This window comes from Euprymna scolopes, chromosome 46 (genome assembly GCF_053919585.1).
Source record: "Euprymna scolopes isolate OS-2025 chromosome 46, ASM5391958v1, whole genome shotgun sequence".
NCBI lineage: Eukaryota > Metazoa > Mollusca > Cephalopoda > Sepiida > Sepiolidae > Euprymna > Euprymna scolopes.
The window spans coordinates 58,671,189-58,690,330 of NC_136527.1; positions in this window are offsets into that span (position 1 = coordinate 58,671,189).

Genomic DNA, 19,142 nt, shown 5'->3' on the forward strand with positions numbered 1-19,142 from the left:
GTGGACCAGCAAATTTTGTGAACCACGGGTTAAAACTGAACGTCGTGCTTTTACTGACATTCTAATCTGAAAAGTAAAATAAATAAATGGATTATAGCTGAAGGAAACTGTATTAGGCTATCTTCCAGTTTCATATGTAAAAAAATAAGTGCTAGTTATAAAAAATAATTAAAAACTTTGTACAATTGAAGAGAGAGGACCAAACCAAATCAGACGCATAGCAGTGTTTAGTTTAGACATTTTTAGTAGATTTTAGTTCCTCCTTCGATAACATGAATTTATCCATAAAGAGATTTATTCTTGCTGTAGCTGTGCCATTTTAAACGAGTGTTTAGAGTTTGAAAAAGCAGTGCTTGTGCATCTGTTACTATGCTATTTTTAATAGTATTTTCAAGTTAAAATTAATTTTTATATTTTTGTTTATTAAATTTTTAGATGAAAGTACAGAATAGTTACAATACAACCTTTTTCCCATATTAAGAATGGCTTTCTACATAAAGTTATTTTAGCACAATAACATAGATGCACAAATAACGAAAAACTTTAAAGGAATTTCCTTATTTACTCATATTAATCTTTGTGAGTTATCTGATTTTAAAACTATAATTTTAGAAGAAAAACACTGCTTAAAAACAATTACTCCCTTAAAATAAAAGAAATTAAAATTTGATATTAATAGTTAATATTGTAGTAATCATTAGTATTGGGGGTTTTGATTGAGTGTTTTACTTAAGGGGGCGGTTTGTCAGGAGTTTGTTTATGTTGGACTTGAAGACATCCAAGTTGTAGTCAGGTGGGAAACAGGCAAGCGGCAGAGAGTTCCACTGGCATGCAGTTCTAAGAAAGAAGCTATGCTCATGGAATCTACGTTTGGATTTAGGCACAGATAAAGAGTGGGGGAAATTGTTGACAGTAGTTTAAGCCAGACAGGTGTTTCTCATGAAAGATTGGCGAGGGGGGACGAGGGATTGGAGCTCAGATGAGCACCTGCCATGGAAATAGCAATAAAACAAAGACAGGCTCGCAGCGTCTCTTCTGTGGGAGAGAGGTTGCAGGGAAGAGAAAAGGGCATCCCCCACTAAACAACGAAGCCTATTTTGTACTCTGTCAAGGCAGGATAGGCTGTTTTTAGCAGCTCCTGCCCAGATGTGGCAGCAGTACTCCATCCTTGGACGTACTTGGCTTTTATACAGATAGAGAATTGCATCAGTAGTGAGATATCTTCTGGAGCGGTAGAAGGATCCCATCATTTTCCCAACGTCCCTGGCAACAGATTTGATGTACGTGTTCCATTTCAGATCAGGAGTAAAGGTCAAACCCAGAAGCTTGTCAAAACATGGAGCCTCTCCAAGACGAGAGCCATCCATTTCAATTGATGCCAGATGGGGATCAGAGCGTTGATGATGTAAAGATAGAAGCTTGGTTTTGGATGCATTAAAAGTGACCAGCCACCTCTTCCCCCCATTGTACGACGTGCTCAAGATCAGAGGAGAGAGAATTAGAGAGAACTTTGTCATTTACCGCCTTTGATGTGTTGCCATAGATGGTCGTGTCATCAGCATAGATGTCAACGAATGATTTAAGTATGTGTTTTGGGAGATCATTGATGTAGATCAGGAAGAGAGTTGGGCCCAGGATGGACCCCTTAGGGACTCCAGCATTAATACTGTGGACCTCTGATTTCTGCCCATCAACCACTACTCTTATGAACCTATCGAAGAGAAATGATTTAATGATTGAGAAAACATTTCCAGTAATACCGTAGCTGGAAATCTTGTGAAGTAGGCACTTATGTCATACCTTATCGAAGGCCTTCGATATGTCAAGAGCAATTGCCCTGGAAAGGAAACCTTTGTCAAGAGATTCACTAATCCTATGTGATATAACTGTTAGCACATCTGATGTAGATCTTGCAGAGAGGAAACCATATTGCATGTAACAAAGAAGGTTGTTTCTGTTGAGGTGGTTGACTACTTCTTTATTTAATATGGATTCCAACAATTTACTCATGACACACAGGAAATTTACTGGTCTGTACTGAGAGAGAGATTACTTTTCACCTGAATTCTTAAATACAGGGCATACTGATGAGGTTTTCCAGGGTGTTGGAAAGCACTTCTTAAGGCAACGCTTAAACAGTTTTGTAAGTATGGGGGCAAGTTCTGGTTGGAGCTTTTTCAGCACTATAACTGGAATGCTATCAGGGCCAGTTGCTTTACTGGAATCAAGGTTCTTGATTAGCTTGGCGACTTTCATGCACAGATATTTGTATGTTGCATAGCGTGTTGTCTGTTATAGGAGGAAATACAGGGAGTTGATGGTCATTGTCGCATAGGGTAGAATTAGCTGCAAAGTTCTTGGCAAATAGTCTGGCCTTGTCTGATACTGACGAGAGGACCTCAGGTCCATTGATGATAGTTGGGATAGAATGCACACTTCTGTTCAAGATCCTGTTTGCTATTTGCCAGAACTGGTGGGAACCAAGCCGCTGCTCAGCTACTTTGGATTTAACAGACTTTGCATATAGCTCTCTTGCATGTTTTGTTACTCTTTTACAGTGGGTGCTCGCAGTCCTGAAAGCAGCTTTAGTCTCAGTACATCTATTACGTTGGTAGCTATGGAAAAAGTGATTTCTGTGCGCGATGGCAGCAGCACATTCAGGAGAGAACCATGGCTGGCTGTTAGGTTTTTGTTGGAATTTTTTCGATGGTATGAATCGGTCTATGCCTATAATTAACCATTCGGTCAGGTCTGATACTATAGAGGACACATCCTTTTTAAACATGGAATACAGAGGTAGGTGAGATATGAATGTACGGAAGCTATCCCAGTCAGCCATAGAGTATCGATATACAGTACAGTGGAGAGGTATGTCTGAAGACTTATTACATTTAATTTTTATCTTAACTGCTACAACAGAGTGGTCAGAGGATCCCAGAGGAGATAGAACGGAACATGAACACAGCTCAGGGGAAGTTGTGAGGAAAAGGTTTGCATATTGACCGAGTGTATCGGGCACATGGGTGGGTTCGTGAACAATCTGAGTGAGGTCATAGGCAATAGCAAAATCATAATAAAACCCCCCCTCGTCATCGGTTTTATTTGAATGAGTCAGCCATTCCACATTATGGACATTGAAGTCACCCCAAATGTGAATGTTAGCCGAAGGATGAGCAGACAGGATGTGGTCAATTTTCTCAGATATGCTCTTAAAGATAGTAACTTCACTGTTGTGGGGGCGATAGAGGGTAAATATAAATGCAGTGGTGTAAGCTAGTGCAACCCTAAAGCACATATAAGGTAAATTAGGGTCTTCTCTGGAGATATCCCTACCACATGGAAAGCCATCTTTGATGTAGGCACATATTCCATGCCCATGGCGATCTTGGAGGTCAGATTTAGATGTTAAGTTAGAGTATCCTTTTATTATAAACTCATCTAGGGAAGTGGTCGGCCCTATGCCAGTTTCGCTTAGAAAGAGTAAGTCCGGTTTCGTTTCCTGCAATTGGGTTTCAACCTCTGGAAGGTTGGAATGTAGACCCCTGATGTTGGAGAAGAAGACATGGTAGTAGGGGTCTACGTTGGAGAATGGTGTTCTAGGTTTATTCGTGTTTCTTTTTTGGAGATTTGTCATGATTGAGGTTTTGGAGTTTGTGGAGCAAGACGGTAGACTTGGTTGGAGCATGACAGAGAGGGAAAATAAGAGAGAAAAAGACAAGAAATTTTTTTTTTGTGGCACATAAGGTAAAGCCGTAACAATTACCCACTAGTATGGCATCGAGAGGCCTTACCAGAAACTACTGCATGGTCCAGAATCCATTCACCAAATGGCAATACAGCAGCCCCAGCACTTTGCACCTGTTGGTAGGACAGCCTCCTTAGTGGTTAATCCAAGGTTTGGGTCTCTGACTATCAGGCGGGTAATGTCAGCCCAGATGAAACGTTTACCTCCAGCACTCTTACTAGTGACATGACCACAAGGATAGACATAGAAACAGAAATTTTCCGACATCTCAGGCTACTCTTTACAAAGTACTACCGACCTAGAAAGCAGCTTTTTCTTCACCCTTTGTCAGAAAAATCACTCATTGGAAATGGGGACTGAAGGACAAAAAAGGAGAAGCAAGAGTTACTGGAGCTGCCGATAACACATCCGCATGCATTATCTACTCTCCATTGAAAAAATTAGAAAAAAAAAAAATTTAAAAAATAAATAAAAAAAAAAACAAAATTAAAAAAAAAAAAGGTTAGAAGGACTTATTAATATCTACTTAGTATAAGTCCTTTACCCATTCCCGGCTTAGGATAGTACTTAAAGATAATCTCTCCTCCCATGTTAATGCATGGATACTTTGTCTTTATCTAGGTCGAGCTGGGATGTTAAACCGTTCCAGCTCCACCCCATAATAAATATGCTATAATGGAACTTTTATCAAATTGAAAAAGTCTGGTTATTTTTAACTCGTTTTAAAAGCTGGTTAAGAAGTAATACCTTTAGGGTTTTGTATTAACTTTAGTTAGAAGCAATTAAAAAAATCAACGTGTTTTTTTTTTAAAAAAAAAGGTTTTACACTTTGGACTTTACATGGAAAATTTGTAAAAACACTTCTTTTTTATTTTAAATTTGAATATTTTATTTATTGATCTTTCATCTTCGATTTCTGATATATAAAATTTTGGTACATAAATTAATTATTTAAATTTAAATGGACATTTCAAAATGGTGGGGTCGAATTAAAAAAAAGCATGTCTAAAATAATATATTCGGTTTATTGGAAAGAGCATAAAATTTCACATTGACCCTGAAAATATAGTAAAAATTGAACAAATATAAAAATTTTGATAGATTTTTAAATTTTAAAAATTGAAAAGTATTTAACTCAATTGATTTCATTAGGTAAAAAACGCACGTAGGCACTTTGTAAACACTGTTTTTTGTTTTTTTTTTAATTAAAAAAAAAACATATTTCTATTACTTTTTAAACAACTTTAATAATTTTTTTGGAAGTGTATGCCATAAAGAAAATAAATAACCCACTTTTAAAAAGAAAAAATATGAGTTTTTTTTATATTTTATTCGCAGTTTTGTGTTAGGGGTGTCAAAAATCCCCCCCCCCCAAAAAAAAATTCTGATACACCTAGAGGTGTATGACACCAATGTGACAGAGATGAGGAAACACGTGTCCCTAGATATCTAACAGAATAAAGACATTCAATAGAAATGAAATGACAAATTCCATTAAAATAAAATAATGCTATAGATTAATTTGTTTATCTTTAATTCTAGTTAATTTTTTAGTTAGAAATGTTTCTTCTCTTAATACAATTGTTTCGATTTTCTAATTATTATTTTTATATTTCAATTTATATTTCGATCTATGCATATGAAAATTTCCAATTTTACACAATTACGTTGTCATAAGCTGGGAAGTAAAGACCATACAACATTATCAACGTGACAGCAACTACCCAAAGTCATCCACTCTCCAAAAGAATGATGCAATACCCGGAAGTAAAGACCATACTTCATTATGTAAAGCAAGATGATAACGGCCACTGTACAAAAAAGATCAAGAATGAAAATTTTCGGATGACAAAATAATGGTTTAGACGCTTGACAACGTTTCCATATGTTTATATACGTTCAAAATTAATAATTTGTATGGTTCGGCAATACATGTCGATCCCCAATCAAAACTAGGGATTTGTAATGAAATTGTGGCCATTACGATAAGAAAGTGTGAAGGAAAAAGGGGTAAAATCCATTAAAAGCGGTCGGTGGTTCTATAAGAAAATAAAGCTGTATACTCATTATAAATGTTTCTTTTCTGTGTCTTACGTTATACATTAGTACATTAGGGGTCATTTCGAGTTAAAAGTTTATTTACTGCACTCATTTGGACTAGAGAAAATCATGATTCAAATGTGTATGTCTCGTCTAAATAACTAACGATAATTCTCTGATATGGCCGACCAGACGGGTGATCAAAAAGTCAGATCGAGCGTGCCGTACCGCGTACCGGAAAACGAAATGAGATCAAATGAGGTACGCTCGATCTGACTTTTTGATCACCCGTCTTGTCGGCCATATCAGAGAATTATCGTTAGTTATTTAGACGAGACATACACATTTAAATCATGATTTTCTCTAGTCCAGATGTCGGTTGCGTGACACTGCTGTCCGAACTTTCACCTTCCCGTTCCCACTTGACGCGTCTTCTCTCCACTCCAAAACGAACTTCTGCAACTTTAGCTTTTCTCTTCTGCAAATACACCTTCTCTGCTCGCAATCAAACTTCAGAATACTCTCCTTCCCCAAATCACTCCTCTTTTATTTCCAATCAGGAGCATCTCATTTGCATACCTCGTGGTCACCCTGTAGGCATATAAAGAAACAGGGCAGCCATTTTTGTTTCTTTCTTCTTCATTATGAACACGAGGTAAGCCACACAAAAACGCGGTTGGTCGTTCTTGTTTCTCTTTTTCTTCATTTACACCACACGCCCTCCTGATCTTTGAGATCAATAGGATACTTCGTAATCCTCCATCCAAGCAGGCCGCCTCCTCTCACGTCGAGGCCTCTGGGGGACAACTTCTCGGGGGTTAACGTTTTCAGGTTCACTACAACGCGGGCCTAAGTCAGGTTGAGCAGCATCATTTGCTTCTCGGTGGCCCTCGATTTCTTCTTCTTCACTGCCCTCACTGCATACCGGCAATGTCACACGACGCAGGTCTAAGATATGCCGGGGAATGCCATTCACCATCACATTGTTCTTCGACTGCAATCCTGTTATGACCCCTCTTTTCCAACGAGTGGTACACTGTGCATTGGGGGGTTTCACCCACACCTCTTCACCTACTTTGATAGTGGCTTCTTCACTCTCAATTCCTGCTGCTTTGTTGCACGGATGCCGCCACTTATATGTGAAAACGGCCCTATGAGGCACAGTTGTCTCATCTTGTTTGGTCTTCGGCGAGATGTTATACCAAAACACCGCCTCTATGGGTGATACGTTGCTTTTTTCCGCAGCGGCTTTAATGGTGCGATGATTCCTCTCCACTATTCCGTTGCCACTTGGCCGATACGCTGCTCTGAAAAATTGCCTTACTCCCCACTTATCGCACACCCCTTTAAAGGCTTCTGATCGGAAAGAGGGGCCATTGTCCATTAAGAGTTCCTCAACCGGCCCTCTCTCCAAAAATATCTCCTCGATGACCCCTCCGATCGCCCATGCAGCTTCTGCCCTGATCTCTCTCCAGATGGCAAACCTTCCCGGTCCACAGTCGACCATCGACAGATACAATTTGTGGCGATAGTGTGTCACGTCAATGGCCAATCGCTTCCAGTCCTCCGCAACGTGTAGCTCTCCTGCTTCGTGTCTGGACGGTCCAGGGTCAATTGATTGGCACTCTCGACAGTTCTCCACCACTTCCCTAACCTCCTCCTCGGTGGTCTCCGGGTAAACCTCTCTGGCTAGGAATAACGTTCGTTCTCGACCAAAGTGGTGCATTTCGTGTGACTCTTTGACTTCTTCCCCTGCACAGCATACCGAGGAGACCTCCTTTCCCTCCTGCAGCCAGGCCTTCTTCACGCGTGTCATCGAATCCGCCTTGTTTTTTTCTGACGGGACCAACACAACAAATACTCTCAACTGGAATTCCGCTATCAGGTCGGTGAGCGCTCCGAGTCTGCGCTTGATCAGCATTTCCGCAGCACCCCTTGTCTTAACTCTCTTATCGCCAGTTACTGCCGACCGAATCCACGACGCTACCGTTGCCGAATCGGTTTTGACTTCAATTATTTTCAATCCCCATTTCAGGGCCAGATTGATTCCTTTTATAGCGGCATCTAGTTCTGCTACGTTGATATGGGAGAAGTCGTTTTTTCTTAGCCACGCCGCATCCTCCACAGTTACACCTCCTATCTCTAGTACGACGCCCAACGCCAGGTTACTGGCATCGCACCAAACCACACCCGCGTCTTCGCCGCTGACATACCATTTCCCTTTCACTGGGTCCTCATTCCTCACTCTCGCAATGACTTCTTGCAGCATGTTCGTGACCTCCTTCGTCACACGGCCTTCCCAGTCATCAGTGCCTGTTTGTCATTTAATGAAGCTGCATGCTATCCTGAGCCAGCCAGCGATAGGATAGTGCCCGACCAGCCTCCCGCAGACTGAGAAGAGTTCTCGCCTCGTCAGCTCAGATCCGACTTCGGGTATTGCATTCCCTCGTTCGAAGACAAGGCTGTCTTTTCCATCTCGCCTTAGTTTCAACCCCAGCACCGCTCCTCCATCTAGGGCCTCCGCCTGTTTTGCGGTTAACCCATACTTCTCGACATGGCTTCTTACTTTCTCTGCTGTCACCTCTGCCTCCTCCACCAGGATGTCGTCAATGTACGAGCTAGTGGCCTCCTCCACTGTACAGTCTTTGCTCAGCACTGTCTTCAGTACGGCAGTCATAATTTTGGGGGCTGAACTCAGCCCAAAGCCTAACCTCGTCAGACAATACACCCGCCCCTTGTACCGGACCAGTTGGTACTGCCAGAGTTTTTAATCTACATGGATCTGCAGATATGCCGATTTCAGATCGACAATCTTAGTGGCCCGCCCCATTCTTCTCCATTTCCTCATGACCTCCTCACATACGTCGATCCCCGTTCCAGTATGGCAGGCTACGTGTCTGTTCAATTCCCTAAAATCCAGCACGGGCCTAATCTTGTTTTTGGTAGGCTGAACAACCGCCAGTAGTGGCAACACTCCTTTTTCTTCCCCTGTCCACGGTTTCAGAATTCCTTCTTTTATCCACCTCTCCACTTCTTCCTCGAATCCTTTTCTTATTTCTCCTCGCAGGGTGTTTTCGTAGCAGCCCACCTTATTCTGTAGTTCTGGGGGCCCGGAGATCCATTTCCATTCCACCGTCAGCCTCACGCCATCAAACTTCGCCAGGAAATCTTTGTCCTCAATGCAGCAAACCTCCGGTTTTGGGGTTCTGACGGTTCTATCACCTTCCACTCCTGCCATCCCCACTGCGCCAAGACGTCCAAACGTCACTTGGCCCCCTCTTAACGTAGCGCCCCCCAGTCGGTTAATTGCACTCATACCTATAATCACGTCGACACCACCGACCAGATGATTCAACACTAGGGCTTGCAGTTCAATGGGCACTCCTTGCACCATTACTTCCGCTGTCGTCTCTCCTAGGCATTTCACATCCCTGCCATCCACGGTCCTAATAATCCTGGTTCCGCTCCATGACCTCGCGACATTCCTTGCTAACAGCGTTGTAGTGCAGCCTGTGTCGACAAGGGCTATGGCTCTCTTCCCATTGACTACCACCGGTAACCGAGGCAATGTTCCATCATGCGCCATTTCCACACAGAAGGGGTAACCACTGGCGCAATAGCTCCCCTTCACTCGTTTCCCTGGTCCCGTGCAGCAACACAATAGCGGCTAATATGCCCCACTTGTCCACATCGGTAGCACGTGATCCCCGGTCTCGGCTCTTTGCAGTCCTTGATCAGATGAGGACCCTGGCACCGGAAACACTTGATGGCAGGTCTCCCCTCCTGTCGCCTCGCCGGCTGCCTCTCATTCAAGTGAGGCCTCATGCACATATTTCCACTCACAGCTGCAGCCACGATTGGGCTTTTAACATTTTTCACTAGGACTCTGGCGTGGACCAAGAGATCGTCCACTTCCATAGAATGGATCCCCGTGATTCTCTGCATGTTCGCAGAGATTTCCTCTGGGAAGCCATTCACTAGGTACAGCTTTACCGTCATCTCCAGACTCCTCCCCACGTAACCAGCCAACCCTGCCAGTCTCCTGATCTCTGCCGCAAAGACGTCAACGGACTCGCCGGTCCACCTCAAACTTGACAGCTTGCCAAGTGCTTCAAATGGGCCCTCCGCGAAGGCCAATTTCAGCCTTTGCTCCACTAAGGCAAGGTCTTCCTTGTCTTCATCTCGCATCTGCTGGTAAATCGTGAGGGCTTCCCCCTCTAAGTATAGCGGCAGCAGGGTGACCACATCTTCTATCTTTTGCAGCTTCGCCACCATTTTTAATTTCTCCAGCCACTTAATCAGGTCGCCCTCCCCAGTAAAGGGTCTCAACATCTGAGTGCTCAGTCTCCACTCAGCCATGTTAATTGCTTGATGCGCCGAAATAGCTTGTCACTTGAGTGACACTGCTGTCCGAACTTTCACCTTCCCGTTCCCACTTGACGCGTCTTCTCTCCACTCCAAAACGAACTTCTGCAACTTTAGCTTTTCTCTTCTACAAATACACCTTCTCTGCTCGCAATCAAACTTCAGAATACTCTCCTTCCCCAAATCACTCCTCTTTTATTTCCAATCAGGAGCATCTCATTTGCATACCTCGTGGTCACCCTGTAGGCATATAAAGAAACAGGGCAGCCATTTTTGTTTCTTTCTTCTTCATTATGAACACGAGGTAAGCCACACAAAAACGCGGTCGGTCGTTCTTGTTTCTCTTTTTCTTCATTTACACCACACCAGATGGGTGCAGTAAATAAACTTTTAACTCGAAATGACCCCTAATGTACTAATGTATAACGTAAGATAAAAAAAAGAAACATTTATAATGCGTACACAGCTTTATTTTCTCATAGAACCACCGACCGCTTTCAATGGATTTTACCGAAAAAGGTACAGACAATTTGTGTGGCGTGGGAGGTTAGAAAAAAAAATCGTTCAGCGTGCGAGAGATTAAAAAAATCGTTTCTTTTTTTACTCGCTCTTTTACCTTTTTTTTAAAATTGTCTGTGACGGTATAAGATTGTGTGTTGTATGATAATACCGCTTGTGTTGTGCATGGATGTGTAAGAATAAGATTGGAACACGTGTGTTTGATTGGTAAGAAGGGAACTGAATAATGGCGCCCAGCTTTATTGATTAATTGCTATGCGCATGCATGAGTGCATACAAAAGTTAGATCACGAAACCGGAACGAAAGAGTCTATATAAAAATTACTGAAACGAAAGAGCAGCACTATCATTACAAGAATAAAGACATTTAATCGAAATGCAAAGACACATTCCGTTAAAATATAATAATATTACAAATGAATTCCTATCTTTAATCCTAGTTAATTTTTTTTTAGAGATGTTTCTTCTCTTAATACATTTGTTTTCGATTTTCTAATTATTATTTTTATAATCGTATTCAATTTATATTTTGATCGATGCATACGAAAATTGCAAATTTCACACAATTATGTTGTCATCATGGGTGGTATTGTCGACACTCCCTTTAACCTGACAACAATTAAGATGAATAGACTCAAATGCATCCATTCTCTAAAAGAATGATACAATATCCGGAAGTAAAAACCATAGGACATTAAAGCAAGATGAAAACGGCCATTTTACAAAATTAATACTGTTCAAAAACTTGTTAAAACAAAAAAGGTAAAGAATTAAAGTTTTCGGATGAGAAAATAATGGTTTAGACGCTTGACAACGTTTCCATATGTTTATATACGTTCAAAACACAAGCATACAAAACATGTAAAACAAAGAAATAACTCGGTTGCAAAATATAAAATAATAAAACAATTTTGTCGACAAAAACAAAGATCGATGTTTTACATGCTTCCCACATCAGCAATATTAGACACAACTTCAATTTCTAAAAACAAATCCAGCTTCATAAAAAGGGTCACCCTAATTTGATAATCTGCAAAGTAATAATATGTTCCAATTACACACATAACCTGGTCGGGATTCTCAGCAGTTCTTCTAAACGAGTAGCTAGTAAGGTTAAAGGCAATAAACTCAACCACACTCTGTAAGATCGATGCAATGTTTGCGATAATAGCTTCACTAACAAGAACAAATAATATAATCCGATAATAAACTAAATACATGAGTTATTGATATGCATACCATAGCCGGCACAGTTTATAGTAGGATTCACAAAAAGGGGCGATAATCTGGCTGCAGAATAATAATAATAAAAAAAATGGATAAAAATCACACAATAAGTTTATCAACATATTGTAAGAAATTCTCTTACTCGTTTTTGCCTTTGACAGAATGAAAGAGACACAGAAAAGCAACAAAGGCTCACCTTAAATCCAAGAATAATTTTATTTACAAAAGGGTAAAAAAGGAGTCCATATTGCAAAAGAGTGCCCTCTTCAGCTTCTGCCAAATGGCGGGTAGTTCTTGCCTTGAAAGGCGAAGGTAGTTTTCTTCTTGTTGAAGATGCTGGTAGAATCGGCCGCTCGTTGAATTGGTTGAGGGTTCTTGAAATCTTTCCAGACTGTCGAATACGAACAACGCACATTGCGATCGAAGTTCATAAAATAATATGCCCCCTTGCGGGCAATGATAATGAAGTAATTATTCCGTAGAACATTTTAGCCTCTGGCTAGTATCCGCATTTAAATTAGCGGAGAAATAAATGGGGTAGAACCCTGCCTTAGTTCATTAGGCACGGAGCGAGATTACACGCGTCTGCTTGGCACGACGTCATATTGAAATCTGTTTTTTGAAACACAAAATTCCCACCACTTCTGCATCCTTCGCACCAACTGAATCAACGCAATACCATTGGTCGAAATAACCGCGTGATTTACAATCACGCGTTTATCGCCCTTGCATTCTGAAATTTCTAACAATATAGAATACATAAAGGAAAACATAAAAAAGTAAAAAATAAAAATAAATCCACTTTTAAAACTATGTTAATGCATTAAACCTACATTTGTCTAAATTCGCCGTTGGTTTTATTTAGTATGTTTTTCCCGTATTTATATAACTACAATAAATAATATATAATAACACTCTGGCGACTCGTGGCAAAAATTACTGGGAGTGCTGATTCAGAAAAAAATCTGGTACCTAGGTATTTTTGGTACCGTGCTGAGATAATAACGTTATTATTTCGAAAGCCCTTCTTAACAATGGAAGAGTGTGTTTTGTAACTATTCTGTGCTTCCACATGTAATGATAGCGCTGCTCTTTTGTTTCAGTAACTTTTATATAGACTCTTTTGTTCCGGTTTCGTGATCTAACTTTTGTATGCACTCACGCATTCGCATAGCAATTAATCAATAAAGCTGGGCGCCATTATTCAGTTCGCTTCTTACCAACCAAACACACGTGTTCCAATCTTATTCTTACACATCCATGCACAACACAAGCGTGATATGGTGGCAAGCGGTATTATCATACAACACACAATCTTATAACGTCACAGACAATTAAAAAAAAAAGATTTTTTTAATCTATCGCACGCTGAACGAATTTTTTTCTAACCTCCCACGCCACACAAATTGTCTGTACCTTTTTCCTTCACACTTTCTTATCGTAATGGCCACAATTTCATGACAAGTCCATAGTTTTGATTGGGGCTCGGCTCGACATGTATTGCTGAATCATTCAAACTATTTCGTTAACGAATGGAACTTTACTTCATCGTCAAAGCAACAAAACACGAGGATAAAGTCCCTCTAATACTTCTCACAACCGGCGAAGAAGGTTTACACTGGTATAATAATAACTTGAGTTTTATTTCTTCCGCCTGTCACACCAATAATTTCCTGGGTAAGGTTAACACTTTTGTTCAAACTTCCAACTTCTGTACACATAACGCACCTTCTCTCAACTCCCAACGTACTTCTGTTAATTCAACTTATTGCTTTGAAATCCAACTTCAAAATGAATGACCCTCTCAAAAATCAACCCTCTTTTATCTCCAACCAGGAGCATCTCATTTGCATATCGGGTGGTCACATTGCAGGCATATAAAGTGATAAGGCAGCCATTTTTGTTTCTTTCTTCTTCATTCATTTCATTCCACGACCGACCTGTTGAATTATGCACACGTGCTAATTAGGTAAGTCGCACGTTTCCCTACACTCCCCCCTGATCTCATGATCACACACAGGCCAGGGGGGGGCAGTCGTCTTTGTCAGGTACTTCTTCGAAGAATCGGGGGAAGCACTTCCTCATTGCCATCTTCCTCATTACCACCGATGTTGTCACCAGTCTGTTCCATTATCCCCTCTTGTGGTTCCCTATGCGGTGTTTCACAATCAGGGCAAGGGGGCAGTATCCGTCTTTATCGGATACTCCTTCGAAGAATCAGAGGCATCACTTCCTCGGTTCCATCTGTCTCAATATGTTTCATTATTCCCTCTCATGGTGCTATAGGTGGTGTTTCACAATCACGGCGGGTGGGCAGTATTCGTCTTTCTCGGGTACTTTGATGAGGAACTGGTTGTATTACTTCCTCATGTCCATCGTCCTCATCACTATTGCCACTAGTATGTTCCATCGCAAAGTATAGACCTCTAGGCCTAACACAGGCACCCTGTCCTTTAGGCGCTTAGGGTCTTTGCTTATTAACCCAAACGATTCCAGTTTTGCTCGAACCACATCTGCAGACATTATATCCTCATTAACATAGATGTCACCAATGTAAGCTGAAGCAGCTTTTGCTGTGGTCTCATCCTGCATCAAAACAGTTTAAATAATAGTTGTCATTATTAAGGGTGCTACGTTTATGCCAAAACCTAAACATGTCAAACAATATCGTTTTCTTTTGATTATCACTGTCTGAAATGGCCATAATGACTCCTGGACACGTATCTGCAGGTAGGCTCTCTTCAAATCCAGCAGTGCTACATTACTCCCTTTCTGACGCCACTTTCTTAGTTTAGCAGCCCACACATCTGCGTTTCCAGTGAAAGCATCAACATGTTGATTCAATTCTCGGTAATCCATTACGGGTCGAATTTTGTCTTTAGTAGGTTGTTCAACAGCCATAAGCGGAATTAATCCTTTGGGTGGTCCCAGACATTCCTGTGGGTACGGTATTAACCATCCGTTATCAATCCACATCTGAAGTTCTTCTTCATATGCAGCCCTATTCTTTGTGGAAACTGCATACTCTGGAATGGTGTTGCACAGCCGATCTGGTGCCTGGCTCATAGTCCATTTCCACTTTGCAGTCCACGCCTTTTCAATGTCGTCAAACGTAATACATAAGTCCTTTTCTTCAATAGACATGGCTGCACAGACTTCTTTTCCTTCTCTAAGCATTACACCTCCAGTCGCTGTGATTATGACGCCTCCTAGTGCTTGTATTGCATCAATTCCAATACATATGTCATAGCCAAGGGGTTTTTCTTGCATCACCAGAACATCAACTTTGGCTGTGTCACCCTTCTCAGTAGAGATCGTGACTGTCCCTTCACCACAACATGCTCGGGATAAACCATTGATCGTCATAATACCGACTGGTTGCTCCCGCCACATCTGACAGTAATGTGCACTAACTTTAGACCAGGAACACCCCATGTCTATGAGTGCTAACACTGCACATCGTCAATTTTAACACCAATGACCGGTAATCCTGTGTTTATTGGTTGGCAAGGGGCAAGGGTGGCGATAGTACCTTGCCCCCAATGTCGTTTCCCGAACAGTTGCGAGATATGTGCCCATGCTTATTGCAGCGATAGCATTGTACTGTTCTCTGTGCTTGTGGATATACACACCTCCTATCACTCCGGCAATCCTTAGCAAAATGATTAGCCTCCCCACATTTATAGCACACTGGGCCTACACGCTTATTACTACCTGGGAGAGAATCTATATTGCTTCCATGCGGTTCGACTGTTGCATGTTGAATGCTAGTTGCTACTGCAATTGGCTCCTGTTCCTTACAGATGTTTCGAGCTCGGGCTAATAACTTGTCTATTGTCAATTCATCAATTCGTGATGATGCCCACAACAGTTTGCTGACCTCCTCAGTTAAGCCTACTAAAAAGGCACATCTTAATATCTTATCATTAACCCTCCCTGTACTGTTAACCCCATTTGTACTGACAAATTTCGTAGGTTGGCTAGGTACACATCAACGGTTTCCTTGGGGTGAAGTCGCTGGCTCGTGAACTGTTGCCATGCAACAAACGGATCTGTACCAAACGCTGTATACAGGCTGTGTTTGATTGTATCCCAGTCTGGTTCATCTCCGAGTTGCTGGTAGACTGCATAGGCCCCTCCAGTTAACCTCAAAGGAATGACTGTGGCTGGTTCTTTAATTCTGCACAGTGTACAGGTCTTTTCAGCCTTTTCCACCCATTCGATGATGGACGGTTCAGTGGTAGATCCATCAAACTCAGGTATCAAGCGAAAGTCGAATCTGTCCATTTTCTGCCTTTCGAGTCACTACACATCGAGAGCCGAAATAGCTTATAACTCAATAACTTGAGTTTTATTTCTTCCGCCCGTCACACCAATAATTTCCTGGGCAAGGTTAACACTTTTGTCCAAACTTCCAACTTCTGTACACGTAACACACCTTCTCTCAACTCCCAACATACTTCTGCTAATTCAACTTATTGCTTTGAAATCAAACTTCAAAATGAACGACCCTCTCTAAAATCAACCCTCTTTTATCTCCAACCAGGAGCATCTCATTTGCATATCGGTTGGTCACATTGCAGGCATATAAAGAGATAAGGCAGCCATTTTTGTTTCTTTCTTCTTCATTCATTTCATTCCATAACCGACCCATTGAATTATGCACACGTGCTAATTAGGTAAGTCGCGCGTTTCCCTACAGTATAATAGTTGGTCGATGTCAGATGATGATCACAAGGATCCACAAATAATATTTGCTGCATTTTTGGAGCAGCTAGAACCGGCAACAAATCACCGCGGTTGTAGACTGGAACTCGGAAAATACCAGCAGAGACCAAATGAAACAACAGACATCTTCATCAACAGATGTCGACTGTTGGCAAAGGAATGTGATTTCAGTGCCGACAAATTAAATGAACGCCTCATCGAGTTACTAATTGCCAGCACACCAATACCCGAATTGCAAAAGGACCTATTAAACAAACCGAAGGGTTACAGAATCGAGGAAGCTGTTAGACTAGCCGGTTCATACGAGGCTTCAGCAGTTTATGTCAACCAGCTCCACCAGTTACAGGAATCACCACAGATAGCTGCAATAAGCCATGGTACACACCAGTGGCAAGGGATTGACTGAAAACGCGGCCAAACCTGCAAAAATTGTGGACGCAGTCACCGTTTTGGCAAAGAACACTGCCCTGCCAAAAATAACATATGCCACACATGTGGCAAAACAGGTCACTGGGCTACAGTTTGCATCTCAGGGAAGCACAACACCGAGAGACAACAAGGAAGGATCTGGCATAACAGTCATAACCAACAAAGGAAGTTTGGCAAGAAATTAAACAGCGTCGCATAACACAATGACCAAGCCATGACTGACATAGGCACGGTAATGTAGAACCTCACCTTTAGCTCCATCACAACTAACAGTGGAAAGTCAGCAAACATGAAAAATCCTCGAAATGAGGCATTTGTTGATCTAAGCATAAAGCTAAAGGACCACCCAGGCACTCACACCTTCAACTTGAAAGTAGATACAGGGGCACAGGCAAATACATTGCCTATCCACATATTCTGCAACATGTATAGACAAAGCTGGAAACCCAATGCCTGGATCACCCATCTCAACGCAATATCTGTTAACAATACCAGGATAAACTGTTATGGCACCACAACTTTTAGGTGCAAGTATAAAAACTCCCCATGGTTGGATACCCAATTCTATGTAGTTGATGTACCAGGAGCAGCCATATTGGCCATGCTAACATCAGTAGCTCTTAGGGTAGTGACAATGAACTGTGCCATCTCAGCCCAGCACCAACCCATCAGTAGGGTAGCTGACCTAATGCATCTATACCTTGAGAGATTTTACCGTATTGGTGAATTTTGGAATACTCACAAGCTTGTTATCAACTCCAATGTACCATGCCACATAAACCCACCGAGGACACCTATAGTCATGAGCAGAAAAATCAAATCAGAACTCGACAAAATGGAATCGCAAGGAGTCATTAGCCGCATCAACGAACCCACAAACTAAGTAAGCGCTCTCACTTACGTCACCAAACGTGACAGCACAATTAGGTTTTGCTTAGACCCACGAGCGCTAAACAAAGCTCTCATACGGCCATACCACCAAATTCCAACTGTTGAGAAGCTCAACCACCGATTTGCAGGAGCAAAATTCTCCTCAAAGTTGGACGCTAAGTCTGGGTACTGGTCTATAAAGCTCGACCCTGAAAGTCAGCCACTAACAACTTTCCAAACACCATTTGGAAGATATTGTTTTGAACGACTGCCATTCGGTTTGTGTGTCAGTCAGGACATCTACCAACTCGAGATGGACAGAATACTTGAGAAGTGCACTGATACTTGTGATATAGCTGACGATATCACCATATATGGGTCGACAGAGCAGGAACATGACGAAAACCTAAGACGTTTCATGGAGGTCGCTACCGAAGAAGGGCTTACCTTGAACTCGGAGAAGTGCAAGATCAAATGCCATGAAATATCCTTTATTGGAAACCTGTACACACATACCGGACTAAAACCAGACCCGGCGAAGGTATGTGACCTACAGAAAATACCTGAACCACATAACAAGACGGAACTACAACAATTCTTGGGTATGATGACATACTTGTCTCGTTTTGTCAAGGACTTCAGTTTCAAGACAACAGTGTTGCGTGACCTATTACACAAGAACTCAGCTTTTCAGTGGGAACCACACCATCAGGAAGCTTTCAAAAAGATAAAAAGTGAAGTATCTGAAACGTCCCTGCTCTACTATTTATAATAATCCCCTGCTTCACTGTAGGCAGTTCAACCAGCTTTTCCATTTTCTTTGTTTTGTTTTACATACCTAAGTCATCTTTGTTTTCAGAGAAAGGGACATGTAATGATAGCGCTGCTCTTTCGTTTCAGTAACTTTTATATAGACTCTTTCGTTCCGGTTTTGTGATCTAACTTTTGTATGCACTCACACATGCGCATAGCAATTAATCAATAAAGCGGGGCGCCATTATTCAGTTCCCTTCTTACCAACCAAACATGTGTTCCAATCTTATTCTTACATATCCATGCACAACACAGCATGACACCACCTAGCAATTTAATAAAAAAAATATTATGAACCTTGAATTTAATCTGTAAAAACTATTTAGAAGTTCCAAAAGACCCAGGCTTGGTTTTATAACCTTTACTCATGGTCCCTCCTTCCTCCAGCTGAACCCCCTGAACTACT